Source organism: Rhinolophus ferrumequinum, chromosome 6, assembly GCF_004115265.2.
Source record: "Rhinolophus ferrumequinum isolate MPI-CBG mRhiFer1 chromosome 6, mRhiFer1_v1.p, whole genome shotgun sequence".
Lineage (NCBI taxonomy): Eukaryota > Metazoa > Chordata > Mammalia > Chiroptera > Rhinolophidae > Rhinolophus > Rhinolophus ferrumequinum.
The window spans coordinates 47,187,769-47,201,472 of record NC_046289.1 but is presented as its reverse complement, the minus strand read 5'-3'; the positions used below and the strand labels follow the sequence as shown (position 1 = coordinate 47,201,472).

General features: G+C 41.7%; 1 long non-coding RNA gene across 2 annotated transcripts; it reads left to right on the top strand.

The window, feature by feature from the left end:
• Positions 1–276: 276 nt before the first annotated feature.
• On the top strand, positions 277–13,209 carry LOC117023671 (uncharacterized). 2 transcript variants are annotated; one of them, XR_004423237.1, is made up of 3 exons: positions 277–1,503; positions 4,010–4,137; positions 12,005–13,209. It is a non-coding gene; the product is annotated as an uncharacterized LOC117023671 (long non-coding RNA). The 2 variants fall into 2 exon arrangements; XR_004423238.1 differs by lacking the exon at positions 277–1,503 and adding an exon at positions 3,025–3,165.
• The last annotated feature ends 495 nt before the right edge of the window (positions 13,210–13,704 follow it).

The following is a 13,704-nucleotide window of genomic DNA, read 5'->3' as shown; positions in this document are numbered from 1 at the left end:
TGCCAAATCCTAAAGTTCAAAAGACAGTCACAAGTGGGGAAAGGCACCAGCATTCTTGGGGTTGGATTCCCAGAATTTTCTAATTTACTGTAAACCTCTCACTCTAAGGTCAACCTCCTCTGGCTCATGATTTGGTTTTAAAGACAGCTCCTCCCCCTACCGTGAAGAGTGTTCCCTGTCCATCCATCTCTGCCTGCAGCCACGTTAACCTCCCCGCTTCCCACCTCTCCCCTCCACCCACCCAGTGATCACAGTTTAGATGGCACTTCCTAAGGAAGCTTCCCTTGAGGACCCCCAATCTAGGACAGATCTCTTTGTTTTAAGTTTTCATTAACCATATTTCTTTCCTTAAGAGCAATTACCTCCATTTTTAATTACACGTTCATGAGTGTGATTATTTGATAAAGATCCATCGTTCCTACTGGTCTCCAGGCTCCATGAGAGCAGGGGCGAGTCTGTTCACCATTGTATCCCCAGGCCCTTACCCGCTGCCTAACACATCACAGAACATTCTTGGAATGAATTTTAGAGAGGTAGACACTGAGTGGGAAACACAGACAACTGTGAGTCACAGGTTTTGTTTTTTTTTAAAGGTCAGCACATAAGAGGCTAAGGTAAGTTATTCCCCAAACTTTAAGACTAGGTTACTCAAAATCAACATGTAATGGATGAGATTATCTGAGCACAGAATGCAGAGGAAAAAGTCCTAACATCTTGCCAAAACCACAGAGAAAGGGCAGAACAGATTTTGGAACCTGGAGTATATAGTCAAAAATCAGAGCAATTGGGAGAGGGGAGCAGGGGGCAGAGAGGTCCTGGGTCAAATGCTATCTCTAGAGACTAGTTTGTATTATACATGGTCTCTCAGACCATGTTAACGGGCACAGCTAAAGGGGATCCAGAGTGAGACAGGTCCCATACAGCAACCGTAAAAGATGATTCGCGAATGTGCCAGGGATGGGGCGTTGGGAGCCACCCAAATGTGTCAGAAAAGAGCAGTAGTTGACAGTCTGCCTGATGAAAGTGCATGACATCTACAAGAAGGGAGGCCCGAGTGTCAGAATTCCCCATTCCCTGTTTGTTGGATGGAGGATTGGTGCCCCGCTGGCTCACAGCACCTGATGACACTGTCCATGAAGATCGTCCCCCCCCCCCCCGGTGCTCTGGTCTCAGGTCACCCGAAAATATTCACTGGAAACTGCAGCTACATTACCTTACATGGCAAAAGGGACTTTGCAGATATGATTGATAAGGACCTTGAGATGATTACCCTGGATTAATTAGATAAACCAAATGTAACCACAAGGGGGAGGCAGGAGCACAGAGTTAGAGACTGGAAGACGCAATGCTGCTGGCTTTACGAAAGAGGGAGGTCTTCAGAAGCTGGAAAAGTAAAGAAAACAAATTCTCCCCTAGGGTCTCCAGAAAGGACGCCGCCCTGCGCACACCCTGATTTTAAACCAGTGAAGCTGATTTCAGATTTCTTACCTCCAGACCTATAAGGTAAATATGTGTTGTCTGAAGACACTAAGTTTGTGGTAGTTTTGTCGCAACAGCTGTAGGAAAGTAATATACCAACTAACATGAATATCTGTCAACAGATTAGTGCCTGGATCTTACATTATTCTCTGGAGAGTTTAGGTGTTTTCATTCAGTTCCCTTGGGCCAAATCACTGCTGGGGGTGTAGACCAATCAAATTTCTGTATCTGCTGAGAACCAGTGTGCCTGACCTCAACTTCCTTAAGGTCCTTCCACCCTGGGCAGCCTGGCCTGGCCTGAGGAACCTGCTGCCTCTTCGTAAACACCACACTGCTCACTGATAATTACTCATAATGTGTGGGCTATTAGGGGAGTTCTTCGGAACAGAGTGTAGGTTTTGGCACCAAGAGAGGCGTTCAAATCCCTTTTCTGTGCCACTCAATAGTCACATGATCATAAAGAAGTTACTTAACTTCCTCCAACATGGCTTCCTACACTGAAAAATGGAGATGACACCTTCCTAGGTTATCGTGTTGTTGTATGGACTGACAATATGTCTTAACACGACACGCAGGGGCAGAGCCAGAGCTGGCATCTCATCGAGGTCGCCTCCTCTCTCCTTTCTGCCCTCCACCGCCATGAGTTGCGCCTGTGCTCATCTCTTTTTAGGCCCTACACTCCAGCTACTCCCTCTATAGCTGTAAGTCTCGTGCTGGCCCTGTCTTTTGTTAGCCCCCTGGCTTCAAATCAGTGACCTCAGTGATCTCACTCCCAGTGGCCCGATGTCTTAGTTGGGGTTCCCCCAGAGGTAGCACCTGAGACATGGATTCCAGTATAGACAGTTTGTCTGGTAGATGGTCCCAGGAACACCAGCCGAGAGGTAACACAGGAAGGAAAGATGTGTGCTCATGCCGGCTACCACTGTGACCACATGGAGCTTAACCCCCCCGGGAACTCTGGGAGACAGTTATCCCATCCAAGGGACAGGGGAGCTGAGGCATACACCTCGTCCCATCAATCTTTTTTTCTCTTTTGGAGGGAAGGTGGCAATAATTCCCGACAACTCCTGTCTGTAGCACTCATGGTCCAGACAGGCTCCAGCACCAGAGAATCCTTGGCACAGGGATACAGGTGCTGGCAGCTGGACGGGGCAGCGTGGGGATGTGGACAGGATACCAATAGCAGCTGCCTTAGGAGCATCTTGTAAATGCCCGGCCTTCCAACTCTGCTCCGGCCCTTTCCTTAACCAATACTACTGCATTGTTCAGGACTAACTGCATTGTTCAGGACTAACTCATCCTAGCTGCAGTCTCTTTCAATTTGCAAACTGATAAACGAAGAAACTTTATACCTGTCTTTTGATTTGGAATGGGAGGGAACACACTTTCCCAGGCAAGCCACAGGCTGCCTTCTCTGCTATACACTTCCTATTATACTTTCAAATAGCCCACCTAACTATCTCCATTTGGCAAATTTTAAAGCTACAGTCTGTATATGGTCAAGAGTGTTTAAGTCCAAGAAAAACTTTTCATCACCTTTAAAATCTCTGATTCTTTCCCCCACCCAATCACATACAGGTGACAGCCACCTTGGGGTTATCATTATGTCCTTGTTATCATTACCTGAGGATATTTTAAAACATCCAGATAATGAAGAACCCTAATTAATAAAAGTCTGGATAATAGGTGGGTCACCATATGAAATGCCTGCTGATCATAGGCTGGCTACAGCAGAGGAGGAGTTTCCGCTGTGCCCAGCTCTCACACCCTAAATGCTGTTCCTTAGTGAGCAATATGTATTGAGTGCCTACCAGGTGCAGAGTACTGCGCTGGGTGCTATGAGGCACAGAGAGGCTTGAGAAGGTTTCAGAAAGAATTTCCCTTCCCCCAAACAACTCTGAGCCTATTCCAACTTCCACCCTTCAATTTTTTTGTTTTGTTGTGTTTTCTTTTGTTTTAAGTCTTACCCAGCATCCTCTTATGTAACGCATTGAACTTCTCACTGGGAGGGATGGGTGTCTTGTACCATGTGACGGAGGCCTGAGGGCCTGAGTTCCTGTTGGTGTACAGATAGAGACTCGGAGGGGAAATGATTAGCCTGAAGTGACCCAACCCTCAGGAGGTAGAGCTGGGCCTGAAATCCTTGCCTCTTGTCCCTCCTGCCTTCTTTCTTCACATTTTAGCCTTTTACCCAACCTTCACACTTGAAGGTAGATGAAGGGCTGGGCCCTGTGGTAGTTCCTAAGAGCGTGCACTGGCTCATGCTGCCCCCGGCGGCCTCCACGCTCCACTTTGCAGCTGGTGATCTTTGTTCCAGCAAACCTAGCAGATGTTCTGCTGCCTAAACCCCTGGAGCACACTTCTAGCTCAGCATGTGTCACCTCTGACCACTGTAGCAAAACCCTAGGCGAAAATCATTTAAAATGTTTGTTTTGGGGACCCTCCCGAGACCTGGTGAATCAGAACCCATCTCTGGGGCGTGGGCCAAGGAAATCACAGACACTTGTAACAAGCCTTCCATGTGTTTCAGATCACACTGAAGTCTAAGGACCATCAGCCTATGAGCCGAAGCCCAGGATCCTCAGCGTGGCTTCCAAGGCCTGCACCATCGGACCCTGCCTCCCTCTGGCCTCACCTCTACCAGCCAGGTGGAAACAGGTCAGCCTCTGTATCTCTGCTCACTCTGTTTCTTCTGCTTTGTTTGCCTTTCTTTCATCAATTCTACAAGGCAAATTCCTGTTCCTCTTCCAGGACCCTCCTGAAATGTCCCTCACTCTCTGTCACTCTCCTTAACTTTAGACTCACCTGCTCTCTCCTCCCTTCCCATAGCTATTGATACCTGCCTCTATTATAGCCCTCTATTAATGAGTTCTAAGCCTATACCTCCGTCCTGGGCTGCTGGGAGCACACATTGCTTCTTTGTGCATATTAGAAAAAGGCACCGTTTCCTCCAGAGCCAGACACACAGCTTGAGAATAGGAGCACAGGCTGAATCTAAGCCCATGTCCCCGCACCCAGGCACCCTCGTGCAGGGCAGAGCCTGCTTCGCCATGTGCGTGGCCCCTCCACATGTCTTCTCTCCTAACTGTGAGCTCCTGAGGATTCACTGGCACTTGCTCACCTTTGTATGTCCCCAGCATATAAGCTGTCCCCATAGTGACTCTCTGTAAAAGGTTTTATAAGTTGAAGTGAACTGAATGCAGCCTGTGAACACAGGCAGAGTTGCTCCACACACGAGTCTCAAATGCTGTGAATTGCAGAAAGCCTTCAGAGCAGCAAAGGCGGGATGAATAATGTCATCTCTTCTGTTCTCCATGGATTCTGGGTATTTTAACATTTGCAGCTGGAAATTGTTTAGATCCGTGAGACTAAAATAGATGCCTACAGCAGTCTGTTACTTCATTCTTTGCCTTTTCTAACAAAAATAAAAACAAACCAAAAAAATTATTTCCCACTTCCCCAGGAGGCAAATCTGTCTGGGGCTAGTTGTTATTAAGGCCACAGGAGAAATCACCTGACTTAAAGACCCTTCCTTGGATCCCTTCTGCTGCACGATTTGCTCATCAGTGAGGTGGGGACGCCCACCACACCCTCATGGCTGTCATTCAGGAGACACAGTCGGCTGCAGCAACAGAGTTACATACAGAGTGGTGTTTCAGACTCCATGCTTATCAGCAGAGATGAGACGTGGAAGGGCTGCAGGGTTTGGTCCCAGTTTAAAATTCCCATAACTACAGTGAGAATGCACTCATGTATGACGATGGCTTTCTTTTAAAAAGGTCATTCTGACATTTCAAAACAGGGACATTTGTTAACTCCATCGGTCCCAATTCAGGGGAGGCATAGGCTGGCTCTTCAGATGATGGGAATTGAATTCCTATTTTGTTTTTAACCACTGAGGCAGTGACCAAACAAGTTGACAAGTTGAAGGAAAGAGATGTGGGAAGGAAGACAAACTATATAAACTGGAAGATTAGTTCTGGAAAAGAACTAGGGACTTTAGTAGTTGACATTTGCTTTTTTTGACTGAAAATATTGTTAGGGGGGAATAAACAGTTCTAATCTCTACTCCTAATCCTCCAGTCTATTCACTAAAGTTTATATTTTATCTTTTTTTTTAATTTATTGGGATGACAATTGTTAGTAAAGTTACATAGATTTTAGGTGTACAATTCTGTATTACATCATCTATAAATCCCATTGTGTGCTCACCACCCAGAGTCAGTTCTCCTTCCATCACCATATATTTGACCCCCTTACCCTCATCTCCCACCCCCCACCCCCTTACCCTCTGGTAACCACTAAACTATTGTCTGTGTCTATGAGTTTTTGTTTCTCATTTCTTTGTCTTGTTCTTTTGTTGTTTATTCACCACATATCAGTCAAATCATATGGTTCTCTGTTTTTTCTGTCTGACTTATTTCGCTTAGCATTATATTCTCAAGATCCATCCATGTTGTCACAAATGTTCCTATATCATCTTTTCTTACTGCCAAATAGTATCCCATTGTGTATATATACCACAACTTCTTTATCCATTCGTCTATCGAAGGACATTTTGGTTGTTTCCATGTCTTGGCCACCGTAAACAAAGCTGCAGTGAACATTGGAGCACACATGTCTCTATGTATAAATGTTTTCAGATTTTTTGGGTAGATACCCAGGAGAGGGATTGCTGGGTCATATGGTAATTCTATTCGTAATTTTTTGAGGAACCTGCACACTGCCTTCCATAGCGGCTGCACCAATCTGCATTCCCACCAACAGTGTATGAGGGTTCCTTTTTCTCCACAGCCTCTCCAACACTTGTTACTATTTGTCTTGTTGATGACAGCCATTCTGACTGGGGTGAGGTGATATCTCATTGTGGTTTTTATTTGCATTTCTCTGATGATTAGTGATGTTGAGCATTTTTTCATATGTCTATTTGCCATTTGTATGTCCTCTTTGGAGAAATGTCTCTTCAGGTCGTCTGCCCATTTTTCAATTGGGTTGTTTGTTTTTCTGTTGTTGAGTTTAATGAGTTCCTTGTATACTTTGGATAGTAGCCCCTTATCAGAGGCACTGTTTGCAAAATCTTTTCCCATTCAGTTGGTTGCCTGTTTATTTTGTCTATGATTTCTTTTGCTGTGCAGAAGCTTTTAAGTTTCATATAGTCCCATTCATTTATTTTAGCTTTTACTTCCCTTGTCTTTGGAGTCAAATTCATAAAATGCTCTTTGAACCCAAGGTCCATAAGTTTAGTACCTATGTTTTCTGCTATGCAGTTTATTGTGTCAGGTCTTATGCTTAAGTCTTTGATCCATTTTGAATTAATTTTGGTACATGGTGACAGATAGCAGTCCAGTTTCATTCTTTTGCACGTGGCTTTCCAATTCTCCCAGCACCATTTATTGAAGAGGCCGTCTTTTCTCCATTGTATGTTTTTGGCTTCTTTGTCAAAAATTATCTGTCCATATTTATGTGGTTTAATTTCTGGGTTCTCAATTATATTCCATCGGTCTATGTGTCTGTTTTTCTGCCAATACCATGCTGTTTTGATTATTGTAGCCCTGTAGTACAAGCTAAAGTCAGGGAATGAGATACCTCCAGTATTGTTCTTTTTTCTTAAGATTGCTTTGGCTATTCGGGGTCTTTTGTGGTTCCAAACAAATCTGATGATTTTTTGTTCTATTTCTTTAAAAAATGCCATTGGGATTTTGATGGGGATTGCATTAAATCTGTATATTGCTTTGGGTAATATGGCCATTTTAACTATGTTGATTCTTCTAATCCATGAGCACGGAATGTCTTTCCATTTCTTTGTGTCTTCTTCAATTTCTTTTTAAAAATGTCTTATAGTTTTCAGCATACAGGTCTTTCACATCCTTGGTTAAGTTTATTCCTAGGTATTTTATTCTTTTTGCTGCAATTGCAAAAGGAATTGTTTTTTGTATTTCTTTTTCTGAGATTTCATTGTTAGCATATAGGAATGCAATGGACTTGTGTACGTTGATTTTGTAGCCAGCAACTTTACTGTATTCATTGATTGTTTCTAATAGCTTTTTGGTGGAGTCTTTAGGGTTTTCTATATAGCATCATGTCATCTGCAAAGAGTGATAATTTAACTTCTTCATTCCCAATTTGGATGCCTTTTATTTCTTTCTCTTGCCTGATTGCTCTGGCAAGGACTTCCAACACTATGTTGAAAAGCAGAGGTGATAGGGGACAGCCCTGTTGTGTTCCTGAATGTAGAGCAAAGGGCTTCAATTTTTCACCATTAATTATGAGATTAGCTGAGGGTTTGTCATATATGGCCTTTATTATGTTAAGGTATTTTCCTTCTATACCTATTTTATTAAGTGTTTTAATCATAAATGGATGCTGCATCTTGTCAAATGCTTTTTCTGCATCAATTGATATAATCATATGATTTTTGTCCTTTATTTTGTTTATGTGATGTATCACATTGATGGATTTGTGGATGTTGAACCATCCTTGTGCCCCTGGGATGAACCCCACTTGGTCATGATGAATAATCTTTTTAATGCATTGTTGTATATTGATTTGCTAGAATTTTGTTTAGGATTTTTGCACGTGTATTCATCAGAGATATTGGTCTGTAATTTTCTTTTTTTGTGTTGTCCTTCCCAGGTTTTGGTAATGTTGGCCTCATAAAATGAGTTAGGGAGTACTGTCTCTTCTTCAATTTTTTGGAAGAGTTTGAGCAGGATTGATATTAGATCCTCTTTGAAGGTTTGGTAGAATTCACTAATGAAGCCATCTGGTCCCGGACTTTTGCTTTTGGGAAGGTTTTGGATGACTGATTCAATTTCGTTACTGGTGATCGGTCTGTTTAGATTTTCCAGTTCTTCATGGTTCAGCCTAGGAAGGCTATATGTTTCTAAGAACTTGTCCATTTCTTCTAGGTTATTGAATTTGATGGCATATAGTCCTTCATAGTATTCTTGGATGATCCTTTGTATTTCTGTGTTGTCTGTGATAACTTCCCCTTTTTCATTTCTGATTTTGTTAATTAGTGTCTTCTCTCTTTTTATCTTAGTGAGTCTAGCCAAGGGTTTGTCAATTTTGTTAATCTTTTCAAAGAACCAGCTCTTTGTCACATTAATTTTTTCTATTGTCTTTTTGTTCTCTATTTCATTTAGTTCTGCTCTGATTTTTGTTATTTTCTTTCTTCTGCTGACCTCGGGTTTCATTTGTTCTTCTTTTTCTAGTTCTTTAAGGTGTAACATGAGGTTATTTATTTGGGATTTTTCTTGTTTCTTGAGATAGGCTTGTAATGATATAAATTTCCCTCTTAAAACTGCTTTTGCTGCATCCCCAAAATTTTGGTAGGATGTATTTTCATTGTCATTTATTTCTATGTATCTTTTGATCTCTCTTCTAATTTCTTCGTTGACCTGGTCATTCTTTAAAAGTATGTTGTTTAATCTCCATGTGTTTGTGTTTTTTCCTGCTTTCTTTTTGCAGTTGATATCCAATTTCAAAGCCTTGTGATCAGAGAATATGCTCAGTGTGATTTCAATCTTCTTAAATTTGCTGAGGCTGATTTTATGTGTCAATATATGGTCTATCCTTGAGAATGTTCCATGTACACTAGAAAAAAATGTGTAGTCTGATGTTTTAGGATGAAGTGCTCTGTAAATGTCAATTATGTCCATTTCATCTAATGTGTCATTTAAGGCTGCTATTTCGTTATTTATTTTCTGTTTGGATGATCTGTCCATAGCTGTCAATGATGTATTTAAGTCCCCTAGTATAATTGTGTTTTGGTCAATTTCTCCCTTTAGTTCTGTTAGTAGTTGCTTGGTATATTTTGGTGCTCCCTGATTGGGGGCATAAATATTGAGGACTGTTATGTCTTCTTGTTGTATAGTCCCCTTTGCCATTATGAAATGTCCATCTTTGTCTCTTGTTACCTTTTTCACCCTGAAGTCTGTATCATCTGATATCAGTATGACTACACCTGATTTTCTCTGGATACCATTTGCTTGGAGTGTCAATTTCCAACCTTTTACTTTGAGTCTATGCTTGTCCTTGTAGCTGAGATATGTCTCTTGGAGACAGCATATGGTTGGGTTTAGTTTTTTGATCCAATCTGTTACTCTGTGCCTTTTTATTGGTGAGTTCAGTCCATTTACATTTAGGGTGATTATTGATATGTGAGGATTTCCTGTCATTCTATCTTTAGTTTTCTGGTAAGGCTGTGTCTCCATTGTTTCTTTGCCTTTTTGTTGTTGTCTATTATTTCTGTGTGGTGGTATTCTATGATGTTTCCCTCTGTTTCTTCTTTTATTACAGTGCATATTTCAGTTCTGGAATTTTTTTGAGTGATTACCCTTAAGTTTATGTTAAAAAAGTTTGATATTTAGAGTATTCCATTTTCTTCAGCACGCTTACTTTCTCTATTCCCATATTCCGGTTCAGGCCTTTACTCTCCCCCTTTTTATGTTTTGGTTGCCACAAATTGTCCCTGTTGATGGTGGTCAAATAGCCTCCTTTAGTATATCTTGTAGTGCAGGTCGTGTATTAGAAAATTCCCTCAGCTTCTGTATCCCTGGAAACGTCTTTATTCCTCCTTCATATCTAAAGGATATCTTTGCTGGATATATTATTCTTGGCTCATAATTTCTCTTTCAATAGTTTGAATATTTGGTTCCACTCCCTCCTGGCTTGTAGAGTTTCTGCTGAAAAATCTGATGGTAATCTAATGGGCTTTCCTTTGTAGGTTACTGTCTTCTTTTCCCTGGATGCCTTGAGGATTCTTTCTTTGTTGTTGATTTCAGACAGCTTCAATACAATGTGCCTTGGAGAAGGCCTGTTGGGACTGAGGTAATTAGATGTTCTATTTGCTTCTTTGATTCGAGGATCCAGTTCTGTCCACAGGTTTGGGAAGTTCTCGACAATTTGTTTGAATATATTCTCTGTTCCCTTCTCTCTTTCTTCTCCTTCTGGTATGGCCATTATTCTTATATTGCTCTTTCTGATGGAGTCAGAAAGTTCTTGTAGAGTTCTTTCATTTCTTTTAAGTCTCAAGTCTCTTTCTTCTTCCATCTATGTAATTTCCAGGTTTCTATCTTCGATGTCACTGATTCTTTCTTCCATCTGGTCAACTCTACTATCTAAGCTGGCTATTTCATTCTTAATTTCTTCTATTGAGTTCTTAATCTCCAGAAATTCTATTTGGTTCTTTTTTAAAATTTCAATCTCTTTCGTAAAATGCTCATGTTGTTCTTTGATTGTGTTTCTGAGTTCATTAAACTGCCTTTCTGTTTTCTTGCATCTCGTTGAGTTTTTTCAGAACTGCAATCTTGAATTCTCTGTCATTTAAGTCACATATTTCCATATCTTTAAGTTCCTTTTCTGGAGACTTTTCACTTTCTTTCTGAGCTGTCTTGTTGCCTTGATTATTCATGGCAATTACTGATTTATTATTTCTCTTCCTTGATATCTACAGGAGTGGCTTCTGCAACAGGTTGATAGGAAGAGGGCTTTCTTTTGTTTTCCAGTACTTGTTGGTAGAATGTTTTATTTTCTCTCCGACTACAGCCTTTTTTTCTCTATCACACGGTAGTGCTATGTTTTCTCTGTACTATTCCAGCTTCTCACACAATGGGGGGATTCCCTGGGAGATGGGCTTCTCCTCTGTTAATAGTTTGCCTGGGTCACAGGGCACAATGTCTTTGTGGGTATGCGGAGAGCTTTTGAAGTTCCAAAGCTCTTCCTGCACCAGATTCAGAGCCCGTATGTTTCAGCAGTTCTGTTTACTCCTGCAGGGATCTGCCCAGATAGGTGGGGCCAGGGGCAGGGTGAGTTGTGAGAGGTGGCCCAAAGCAATGGCTGCAACCACCACCACAGCTGGACCTGTTTCCACAGCTCCCTCCCCTTTGCCAGAACTAATTGGGCTGCGAATCTGTGTCTGTGGTCCACAGTTCTCAGAAAAGCAAATATTCTGTTCTTTTGATCTGACACTGCTACTGTTCTGCGTCTAGCACCGGGCAGGTGGGGGCGGGGCCAGCTCTGGGAGGGTAGGGAGGAGGCGGCTAGTCTCAGTGCCTAAGGCTTCTGTTCTCTGCTTGGCAGTGAGGGCTTAAACCACCATTTTCAGGCTTCTTCCCTCAGTCTTTGCTCAGAGGTCTCTGCCGTGAGCGTTGGGTTCAGCCGTGTTATATGCTGTCCCCTCAGCCCTGTGGGTCATAAACGGAGCCCTAGCAGTCCAAGTTCTTCCCTCTCCCACAGCTGCGGTAGTTCCAGGATGCAGTGAGCTCGGAGCACTGAGTTAGGTCTGCGTCCTGCGCCCCCCGGCTCCATCTCCGCACTTCTACCTTCTCTCCTCCCCTGCTCGCACGATTCGCCCACCTTTAGATGAATTCAGTAGTGGGCCTTGTTGTCTTGCCTGTCTGCTGTGCAGGGAGTCCTTTGTGGAGTTATAGTTGTTCGATTAGTTGTAAATTCCAGGGGAGGTTTACAGAAGCTCACCTCACACTGCCATTTTGATGACGTCTCATATTTTATCTTTTTACAGGTTGAAGCACATTTAATCTTTATTATTAGCCCTGACTTACAGATGAAGAAACTGAGGTTCAGAACTCATCACCCAAATTCAGACCCACCCAACAATGAAATAAGTCCTGAGCTTCATAGATGAGGGACACGTGTAAGACAACGTTATGCCTTCAATGGTTTGCAATCGAAATCAGAATAAACAACATGGACAGTAATTAAAAAACAAAAGATCGAGGGAGAAGAGAGAACAGTTAGGACTGATATTGATAAAAGAAGTTTCCTTGCAGGAGACAGGTCTTGAGTTGGGCTTTGGAAGCTGTACAATAATTACATTCAGGGAAAGACATGAAAACATTCTAAGGGTGACAAGGTTTATTTGCTGTTTTTTTTTACACAGTACCAGAGCAATAATTTGAACTCACTTCAGTATTCATCACTATTTCATTTGCATCCTACATTTTAGAAAATAGGCTATTTTAAGAGTAGTGTTAGGTTTACAGCAATACTGAGCAGAAGGAACAGAGATTTCACGTATACGCCCTGCCCACACACATGCACAGCTTTCCCACTATAACATCCCCCACCAGAGTGGGACATTTGTTACAACTAAAGAACTTACATACACACATCATTATCACACAAAGTCCATTCAGACAAATAAATAATGATATGTATCCATGTATTATGGTGTCATACAGCGTAGTTTTGCTGCCCTAAAAAAAATCCTCTGTGCTCCACCTATTCATTCCTCCCTCCTCCCCTCTAATCCCTGGCAACCACTGATCTTTTTACTGTCTCTGTCCTTTTGCCTTTTCCAGAAAGTCATAAAGTTGGAATCATACAGTACGTACCCTTTTCAAATTGGTTTAACTTAATAATATACTTTTAAATTTCCTCCATGTCTTTTCACGGCTTGATATCTCATTTCTTTTTACTGTTGAATAACATTCCATTATCTGAATGTATCATAGTTTATGGTATCAATTCACCTTCTAAAGAACCTTTTGGTTGCTTCCAAGTTTTGGCAATTATGAAGAAAGGTTCTGTAAATATCCATGTGCAGGTTTTTGTATGGACATAAGTTTTCAACTCCTCTTGGTAAATAAATACCAAGCAGCATGATTGCTGGATCAATGATAAGACTATGTTTAGTTTTGTAAGAAATCACTAAACTGTCTTCCCAAGTGGCTATACCATTTTACATTCCCACCAACAATTGATGAGATTTCCTGTTGCTCCATATCCTCACCAACATTTGGTGGTGGTGGTGTCAGTATTCTGGATTTTGACCATTCTAATAGGTGTGCTGTGTATCTCATTGTTGTTTTATAAAAACATACCTGTTTGTTTTCTATCAACATATTATTTTTTAGACAGGGAATGGCTTGTTTTTTTCTCTTTTACTGTTTTCATTTGTCTAAGGTCATTTCACTTTTTGATTATTAATTCTGTTGCCAGGTGTTCTTAGAAATATTTTCCTTCATATGTTTTGGAAATTTGGTTTGTGTGTTCATTATTAGTGGAAAATTATTTTCCTCTTCCATTTCCTTCCTCTCCTTTTCCTTTCTCTTTCTGTCTTCCTACTCCTATCCTGTCTGGTGACTTAATTTTCTGGCTGGCTTTTGTGTCTCTCAGTCCAGAGCCAGCTAAAATATTGGCACTCTGGGCTCCTTCCTCACAAGATCCCACCAACATGTCTGCTAGCTGCTTATTCAGGTG